We start from the raw sequence: 10,295 nt of genomic DNA, 5'->3' as shown, positions 1-10,295 counted from the left end.
TGTACTAAAATCTAACTAAAAGATATCAAAAACATACTAAAAACAATGCCAAAAAGTATACAAATTATCCGCTCATCACAACACCAAACTTAAATTGTTGCTTGTCCTCAAGCAACTGAAAATCAAATAAGATCAAAGAAGAGAATATGCAATGAATTCCAAAAACATCTGTGAAGATCAGTATTAACTAGATGAGCGGGGCTTTTAACCTTCTGTCTCTGAACAGTTTTGGCATCTCAATCTATCCCTTGAAATTCAGAATGGTTGGCTTCTTTAGGAACTCAGAGTCCAGATAGTGTTAATGATTCTCCTAGTAAAGTATGATGATTCTTGAACATAGCTATTTATTGAGTCTTGGCTGTGGCCCAAAGCACTCTGTCTTCCAGTATTACCACCGGATACATACATGCCACAGACACATGATTGGGTGAACCTTTTCAGATTGTGACTCAGCTTTGCTAAAGTCCCCAATTAGAGGTGTCCAGGGTTCTTAAGCACACTCTTATTTGCCTTGGATCACAACTTTATTTCTTTTCTTTTTCTTTCTTTTCTTTCTTTTTTTTTCGATTTTTTTTTTTTTTTTCGGTTTTTTTTTTTTTTTTTTTTTTTTTTTTTTTTTTTTTTTTTTTTGAATAGCTTTTCTTGCTTCAAGAATCATTTTATTGATTTTTCAGATCCTCAGTAACATGTCTCCTTTTTCATCATTCTTTCAAGAGCCAACATTCATGAACCACAAATTCAAGATACATATGCACTGTTTACACATACATTCAGAGAACAAAAATATTGCCACCACATCAAAATAATTAAACTATTATAAAATTCAAAATTCATGCAATTCTTCCTTTTTCAATTAAGCACATTTTTATTCAAGAAAGGTGATGGATTCATAGGACATTCATAACTTTAAGGCATAGACACTAAGACACTAATGATCATAAGACACAAACATGGATAACATAAAGCATAAAAATTTCGAAAAACAAGGGAATAAAGAACAAGGAAATCAAGGAATGGGTCCACCTTAGTGATGGCGGCTCTTCCTTGCTTTTGAAGGTCCTATGGAGTGCTTGAGCTCCTCAATGTCTCTTCCTTGTCTTTGTTGCTCCTCCCTCATGATTCTTTGATCTTCTCTAATTTCATGGAGGAGAATGGAGTGTTCTTGATGCTCCACCCTTAGTTGTCCCATGTTGGAACTTAATTCTCCTAGGGAGGTGTTTAGTTGCTCCCAATAGTTTTGTGGAGGAAAGTTCATCCCTTGAGGAATCTCAGGGATTTCTTGATGAGAGGGGTCTCTTGTGTATTCCATCCTTTTCTTGGTGATGGGCTTGTCCTCATCAATGGGGATATCTCCTTCTATGTCAACTCCAACTCATTAACTTCTATTTCTTCTCCAATCATGATGCTATGGATCATGATGGCCCGGTCTATGGTAACTTCGGACCGGTTGCTAGTGGGAATGATTGAGCGTTGTATGAACTCTAACCATCCTCTAGCCACGGGCTTGAGGTCATGCCTTCTCAATTGGACCGGCTTTCCTCTTGAATCTTGCTTCCATTGTGCGCCCTCTTCACATATGACTGTGAGGACTTGGTCCAACCTTTGATCAAAGTTGACCCTTCTAGTGAAAGGATGCTCATCTCCTTGCATCATAGGCAAGTTGAACGCCACCCTCACACTCTCGGACTAAAATCCAAGTATTTCCCCCGAACCATAGTAAGATAATTCTTTGGATTCGGGTTCACACTTGGTCATGGTTCTTTGTGATCCATGCATTGGCATAGAACTCTTGAACCATCAAGATTCCGACTTGTTGAATGGGGTTGGTAAGTACTTCCCAACCTCTTCTTTGGATCTCATGGCGGATCTCCGGATATTCACCCTTTTGAGTAAAAAGGGGACTTCGGGGATCACCTTCTTCAAGGCCACAACTTCATAGAAGTGGTCTTGATGCACCCTTGAGAGGAATCTATCCATCTCCCATGACTCGGAGGTGGAAGCTTTTGCTTTCCCTTTCCTCTTTTTAGAGGTTTCTCCGGCCTTTGGTGCCATAATGGTTATGGAAAAACGAAAAAGCAACGCTTTTACCACACCAAACTTAAAATGTTTGCTCGTCCTCGAGCAAAAGAAGAAAGAAAGGAGTAGAAGAAGAAGAAATGAGGAAGAGGGGGAGGGTAGTGTGTTCGGCCAAAGGGGGAAGAAGTGGTCTTTAGGTTGTGTGAAAATGAAGGGTTGAAGAAGGGTATTTAAAGGAGAGAGGGGGGTAAAGGTTCGGCCATTTGAGGGTGGGTTTGGGAGGGAAAGTGGTTTGAATTTGAAGGGTGAGGTTGGTGGGGTTTTATGAAGGATGGATGTGAGTGGTGAAGAGAAAGATGGGATTTGATAGGTGAAGGGTTTTTGGGGAAGAGGTGTTGAGGTGATTGGTGAATGGGGGAAGAAGAGAGAGTGATGGTAGGGTCCTGTGGGGTCCACAGATCCTGTAGTGTCAAGGAAAAGTCATCCTTGCACCAAATGGCATCAAAATCCACGTTTTGACCCATTTCTGGCGTTAAACGCCGGGCTGGTGCCCATTCCTGGCGTTTAACGCCAGGTTATTGCCCTTTACTGGCGTTTAACGCCAGTCTGGTGCCCTTTTCTGGCGTTAAACGCCCAGAAAGGTGCCAGACTGGGCGTTAAACGCCCAACTGCTAGGCTGACTGGCGTTTGAACGCCAGCAGCATCTTCCTCCAGGGTGTGCTGTTTTTCTTCCTGTTTTTCATTTTGTTTTTGCTTTTTTCATTATTTTTGTGACTTCTTATGATCATCAACCTACAAAAAAGATAAAATAACAAAGAAAATAATTAATTATAAAACATTGGGTTGCCTCCCAACAAGCGCTTCTTTAGTGTCATTAGCTTGACAGAGGACTCCCATGGAGCCTCAGAAACACTCAGAACCGTGTTGAAACCTCCCAACACCAAACTTAGAGTTTGAATGTGGGGTTTCAACACCAAACTTAGAGTTTGGTTGTGGCCTCCCAACACCAAACTTAGAGTTTGACTGTGGGGGCTCTGTTTGGCTCTGTTTGAGAGAAGCTCTTCATGCTTCCTCTCCATGATGATAGAGGGATATCCTTGGGCCTTAAACACCATGGATTCTTCATTCACTTGAATGATCAACTCTCCTCTATCAACATCAATCACAGCCTTTGCTGTGGCTAGGAATGGTCTGCCAAGGATGATGGATTCATCCATGCACTTCCCAGTCTCTAGGACTATGAAATCAGTAGGAATGTAATGGTCTTCAATCTTCACCAAAACATTCTCTATAAGTCCATGAGCTTGTTTCTTGAATTGTCTGCCATCTCTAATGAGATTCTTGCAGCTTGCACCTCAAGGATCCCTAATTTCTCCATTACAGAGAGGGGCATGAGGTTTACACTTGACCCTAAGTCACACAAGGCCTTCTTGAAGGTCATGGTGCCTATGGTACAAGGTATAGAAAACTTCCCAGGATCCTGCCTCTTTTGAGGTAGTTTCTGCCTAGACAAGTCATCCAGTTCTTTGGTGAGCAAGGGAGGTTCATCCTCCCAAGTCTCATTTCCAAATAACTTGTCATTTAGTTTCATGATTGCTCCAAGGTATTTAGCAACTTGCTCTTCAGTAACATACTCATCCTCTTCAGAGGAAGAATACTCATCAGAGCTCATGAATGGCAGAAGTAAGTCCAATGGAATCTCTATGGTCTCATTTTGAGCCTCAGATTCCCATGGTTCCTCATTGGGGAACTCACTGGAGGCCAGTGCACGCCCATTGAGGTCTTCCTCAGTGGCGTTCACTGCCTCTCCTTCCTCCCAGAATTCGGCCATGTCTATGGCTTTGCACTCTCCTTTTGGATTTTCTTCAGTGTTACTTGGGAGAGTGCTTGGAGGAAGTTCAGTAATTTTCTTGCTCAGCTGACCCACTTGTCCTTCCAAATTCCTAATGGAAGATCTAGTTTCAGTCATGAAACTTTGAGTGGTTTTGATCAGATCAGAGACCATGGTTGCTAAGTCAGAATTATTCTGCTTAGAGCTCTCTGTCTGTTGCTGAGAAGATGATGGAAAAGGCTTGCCATTGCTAAACTGTTTCTTCCACCATTATTGTTATTGAAACCTTGTTGAGGTCTCTCTTGATTCTTCCATGAGAGATTTGGGTGATTTCTCCATGAAGAATTATAGGTGTTTCCATAGGGTTCTCCTAGGTAATTCACCTCTTCCATGGAAGGGTTCTCAGGATCATAAGCTTCTTCCTTAGATGAAGCATCCTTAGTACTGTTTGGTGCATTTTGCATTCCAGACAGACTTTGAGAAATCAAATTGACTTGTTGAGTCAATATCTTATTCTGAGCCAATATGGCATTCAGAGTGTCAATCTCAAGAACTCCTTTCTTCTGACTAGTCCCATTGTTCACAGGATTTCTTTCAGAAGTGTACATGAATTGGTTATTTGCAACCATTTCAATCAGTTCTTGAGCTTCAGTAGGCGTCTTCTTCAGATGAAGAGATCCTCCTGCAGAGCTATCCAAGGACATCTTAGATAGTTCAGAGAGACCATCATAGAAAATACCTATGATGCTCCATTCAGAAAGCATGTCAGAAGGACATTTTCTGATTAATTGTTTGTATCTTTCCCAAGCTTCATAGAGGGATTCTCCATCCTTTTGTCTAAAGGTTTGGACTTCCACTCTAAGCTTACTCCATCTTTGTGGTGGAAAGAATTTTGCCAAGAAGGCATTGACTAGCTTTTCCCAAGAGTCCAGGCTTTCTTTAGGTTGAGAATCCAACCATATTCTAGCCCTGTCTCTTACAGCAAAAGGGAATAGCATCAGTCTATAGACTTCAGGGTTAACCCCATTAGTCTTGACTGTGTCACAGATTTGCAAGAATTCAGCTAAAAACTGATGAGGATCTTCCATTGGAAGTCCATGGAACTTGCAATTCTGTTGCATTAGAGAAACTAATTGAGGCTTAAGCTCAAAGTGTTTGCTCCAATGGCAGGGATAGAGATGCTTCTCCCATAAAAATCAGGAGTAGGTGCAGTAAAGTCACCCAGCACCTTCCTTGCATTGTTTGCATTGTTGTTGTTTTCTGCTGCCATGTTTTCTTCCTTGAAGAATTCGGTCAGGTCCTCTAAAGAGAGTTGTGCTTTGGCTTCTCTTAGCTTTCTCTTCAAAGTCCTTTCGGGTTCAGGATCAGCTTCAACAAGAATGCCTTTGTCCTTGCTCCTGCTCATATGAAAGAGAAGGGAACAAGAAAATGTGGAATCCTCTATGTCACAGTATAGAGATTCCTTTAAGTGTCAGAGGACAAGAGAAATAGAAAGAAGAAGGAGAAGATAAATTCGAACTTTAGTTAGATAAGGTTCGAATTGTGCATTGAGAAGGAGTGGCACTCCATAAATAGAAGGATGTGAGAAGGAGGGAAGAAGATTTTCGAAAATTAATTAAAATACTTTGAAAACATTTTTGAAAAACATCAATTGATTTTCGAAAATCTAAGTGGAAAAGAAACCAAGTGATTTTTGAAAAAGATTTTGAAATTAGAAATTAAAAAGATTTGATTGAAAACTGTTTTGAAAAAGATGTGGTTAAAAAGATTTAATTGAAAAGTTATGAGTTTAAAAAAAATGTGATTGAGAAGATATGATTTGAAAACATTTTTAAAAGATATGATTTGAAAACCATTTGAAAAGATATGATTTTAAAAATGAATGACTTGCCTAACAAGAAAAGATATGATTTGAAACATTCAAACCTTTCTCAACAGAAAAGGTAACAATCTTGTGATGTTCAATCAAATCATTAATTGTTAGTAAGTATCTTTTAAAAAGGAAAGAAATTGATTTTGAAAACATTTGATTGAAAAGATTTGATTTGAAAAAGATTTGATTTTGAAAAATTTGAAAAAAATTGATTTTGAAAACAAAATCTTCCCCCTGCACCATCCTGGCGTTAAACGCCCAGAATGGTATACATTCTGGCGTTTAACGCCCAAAATGCACCCTTTTTGGGCGTTAAACGCCCAACCAGGTACCCTGGCTGGCGTTTAAACGCCAGTCTGCCTTCTTCACTGGGCATTTTTGAATGCTCAGCTTTTTCTGTATAATTCCTCTGCAGTATGTTTTGAATCTTCAATTCTTTGTATCATTGACTTGAAAGGACACAAATTAAAAATATTTTTGGATTTTTGATAATCAAAATGCAAAAGGAATCAATTAACAATGCATGCAAGACACCAAACTTAGCAGTTTGTGTACTACTGACACTAACAACATGAAAATGCATATGAGACACACAAAATACTTCAAGTCAATAGAATTCAAAGATCAAAACAAAGAAATATATGCATGGATTCGAAAAATATAACAAAAACATGCATTTGACACTAAACTTAAGATGAGACTCTAGACTCAAACAAGAAATATTTTTGGGATTTTATGGTTTTGCAAATTTTTTTTGTATTTTTCGAAAATTAAGTGAAAAAAAAAGTATCAAAATTCTTAATGAGAATTCCAGGAATCAGTGCAATGCTAGTCTAAGGCTCCGGTCCAGGAATTAGACATGGCTTCACAGCCAGCCAAGCTTTCAAAGAAAGCTTCGGTCCAAAACACTAGACATGACCAAAGGTCAGCCAAGCCTTAGCAAATCACTGCTCCAAAAGCAAGATTGATACGAAATCAACAAGCTCTTGTGGTGATAAGTTGAAACCTCGGTCCAATCAGATTAGACATGGCTTCTCAGCCAGCCAGATCTCAACAAATCATCATGAAACTCTAGAATTCACCTTCAAGAATCTCAAAAAAAAAAAAAAAAATACCTAATCTAAGCAACAAGATGAACCGTCAGTTGTCCAGCCTAAACAATCCCGGGCAATAACACCAAAAATTTGATGTTGTTGCCGGATCTTGGCTCTGATGTTACCAAAAGCTTGCTCAAAACATGAACAATCCCCGGCAACGGCGCCAAAAACTTGGTCGGCGAAATTGTGAACTATACTTTTTCACAACTCTCATAATCCCTGGTAATGGCTCCAAAAACTTGGTGCGCTCAATACCATGGCATTACACAACTTCGCACAACTAACCAGCAAGTGCACTGGGTCGTCCAAGTAATAAAACCTTACGTGAGTAAGGGTCGATCCCACGGAGATTATTAGTATTGAAGCAAGCTATGGTCATCTTGTAAATCTTAGTCAGGCAAACTCAGATATATATGGTGATGAACGAAAATAACATAGAAGATAAAGATAGTGATACTTATGTATATCATTGGTGTATGAGCTTCAGACAAGTGTATGAAGATGCCTTCCCTTCCGTCTCTCTGCTTTCCTACAGCCTTCATCCAATCCTTTCTTACTCCTTTCCATGGCAAGCTCGTATAGGGTCTCACTGTTGTCAGCAGCTACCTCCCATCCTCTCAGTGAAAGCGATTGCATATGTCCTGTCACGGCATAGCGGAATTCATCTGTCGGTTCTCAATCAGGCGCGGAATAGAATCCAGTGATTCTTTTGCGTTATCACTAACGCCCCCGCCCTCAGGGTTTGAAGCACGTCACAGTCATTCAGTCATTGAATCCTACTCAGAACACCACAGACAAGGTTAGACCTTCCGGATTCTCTTGAATGCTGCCATCAGGTCCTGCCTATACCACGAAGACTCCGAAGAATCCAAGAGATATTCACTAAGCCTCGAATGCTTGTAGAACAAGAATGGTTGTCAATCACCTTGTTCATAGGTGAGAGTGGTGATGGGCGTCAATCATCACCATCATCATGTTGAAGAACAAGTGATATCTTGGTAAAAGAACAAGCGGAATTGAATGGAAGAACAATAGTAATTGCATTAATACTCGAGGTACAGCAGAGCTCCACACCCTTAATCTATGGTGTGTAGAAACTCCACCGTTGAAAATACATAAGAACAGGGTCTAGGCATGGCCGAATGGCCAGCCTCCCAGAGGTCTAAGATAGCATAAAACAAAGATAGCTACCAAAGTCTCGATAGCTACCAAAGTCTCGATACAAATACAATAGTAAAAGGTCCTACTTATAGATAACTAGTAGCCTAGGTGTACAAAGATGAGTAAATGACATAAAAATCCACTTCCGGGCCCACTTGGTGTGTGCTTGGGCTGAGCAATCAAGGAAATTCGTGTAGAGAACTTTTCTGGAGTTAAACGCCAGCTCCCATGCCAGTTTGGGCGTTTAACTCCAACTTTTATTCCTGTTCCGGCGTTTAACGCTGGAATTCCTGAGGCCGGATTGCTTTGCGGGTTTGGGCCATCAAATCTTGGACAAAGTATGGACTATTATATATTGCTGGAAAGCCCTGGATGTCTACTTTCCAACGCCGTTGAGAGCGCGCCAATTGGGCTTCTGTAGCTCCAGAAAATCCACTTCGAGTGCAGGGAGGTCAGAATCCAACAGCATCTGCAGTCCTTTTTGGTCTCTGAATCAGATTTTTGCTCAGGTCCCTCAATTTCAGCCAGAAAATACCTGAAATCACAGAAAAACACACAAACTCATAGTAAAGTCCAGAAAAGTGAATTTTAAATAAAAACTAATAAAAATGTACTAAAATCTAACTAAAAGATATCAAAAACATACTAAAAACAATGCCAAAAAGTATACAAATTATCCGCTCATCAGCGCGCCATTTGGAGTTCTGTAGCTCCAGAAAATTCATTTTGAGTGCAGAAAGGTCAGATTCCAACAACATCAGCAGTCCTTTGTCAGCCTCCTATCAGAATTTTGCTCAGGTCCCTCAATTTCAGCCAGAAAATACCTGAAATCACAGAAAAATACACAAACTCATAGTAAAGTCTAGAAATGTGAATTTAGCATAAAAACTAATAAAAACATCCCTAAAAGTAACCAGATCATACTAAAAACTACCTAAAAATAATGCCAAAAAGCGTATAAATTATCCGCTCATCAATGTATTTGTTGAGTGATTTCAGGTTTTCAAGGCAAGTATTAAGAAAAAGAGCATGCAAAAAGGAAGAAATCATGAAGGAAATGGGATTTGTAAAGCTGCCAGTCCTGACCTCATTAATTACAACTTACTGGCAGCGATTTCTGGGCCCCAAAACTCAATCCAACTCATTTTCTGAAGCTATTTGAGGCCAAAGTGAAGAAGAATGAAAGGGGAGCAATTAGGGTTAGATTTTAGTCATGTAGTTCATTTTCTAGAGAGAGAAGCTCCCCCCTTTCTCTAGAATTAGGATTCTTTAGTTTAATTTCTTGTAGTTTCTAATTTTAATTCTTGCTTTCATTTACTTTTCCTTGTCATTTATTGTTATTGCATCTTTGTTCTTCATTTCTATTGTATTTCCATTAATTTGTCATTTTTATGTTTTATGATACTCATGTTAATTTAATTTTAATTAATGCAATTTATGTTTTTGATGTTCATTTAATGCTTCCTTTAGTTGTTGTTATTATTTTCTTGCTTTTGGTAGTTAGATTTTATTTTATATGCAATTTAATATTATTTTATTTTCATGCACACCAAGTGTTTGATAAAATGCTTGGCTTAGTTTTTGCTTAGTTTCCTCCACTCTTGGCTTGAAATTGATGACTTTAGTGACCCTTGAGTCATTGATGTCCATTCTTGTTTTATACATTAGAGTAGTTAGTTGATTTGGTCTCCATTAACTCTATGTGACCCTAAGTGTTGACATAGGACTTATGGATTGAAATCAACTATGCCTACTCGACTTATCCTCGATGTAGGGTTGACTAAGTAGGATTAACTCTTCATAATCATCATGTGTTTGTGGTCAATGGCTAGGATAGGTAACCTTAGCTCTTAATTACTTGCCAAGAGGTTTTCTTGCATTTGAAGTTTTCTTTTCTTGTATTTAATTGCTTTGACTTTTAATTGTTTTGATATTTAATTTCTTGCATGTTTAGTTTTCATACTCTTAGTTGAGAAATTAGGTGCTTGGGTAGAATTGAGTTGTGGATGTCCATTCCGCATTGTGTGAGGATTGTTAATTGGTTTAGTTTTCCTTGACTCTAAGTGACCCACTAGTGTTGACTTAGGACTTAGGGATTGGAATCAATTATGCCCTTTTGACTAATTATCAAGTATGATTGACTAGTTGGGATTAATTTCACACAATTGCCATGTTTGTGATCCACAACTAGGATAGGAATTCTTAATTCTCCAATTCTCACCAAGAGTCTTCTTGCATATTCATTTAATTTCTTACTATTTGCATTGCTTGTATATCTTGTCATCCAATCCCCATTTCCTTCCATAATCAATAAATG

At 39.0% G+C, this 10,295-nt stretch overlaps 1 non-coding gene across 1 annotated transcript; it reads left to right on the top strand.

Moving 5' to 3' along the window:
* The first annotated feature begins 4,605 nt into the window (after positions 1–4,605).
* On the top strand, positions 4,606–4,713 carry LOC130978623 (small nucleolar RNA R71). Its single transcript, XR_009086245.1, has one exon. It is a non-coding gene; the product is annotated as a small nucleolar RNA R71 (small nucleolar RNA).
* The last annotated feature ends 5,582 nt before the right edge of the window (positions 4,714–10,295 follow it).

The sequence above is a fragment of the Arachis stenosperma genome, chromosome 4 (genome assembly GCF_014773155.1).
Source record: "Arachis stenosperma cultivar V10309 chromosome 4, arast.V10309.gnm1.PFL2, whole genome shotgun sequence".
NCBI lineage: Eukaryota > Viridiplantae > Streptophyta > Magnoliopsida > Fabales > Fabaceae > Arachis > Arachis stenosperma.
Note: the sequence above shows the minus strand (reverse complement) of the source record. Positions and strands in the feature narration are given on the sequence as shown.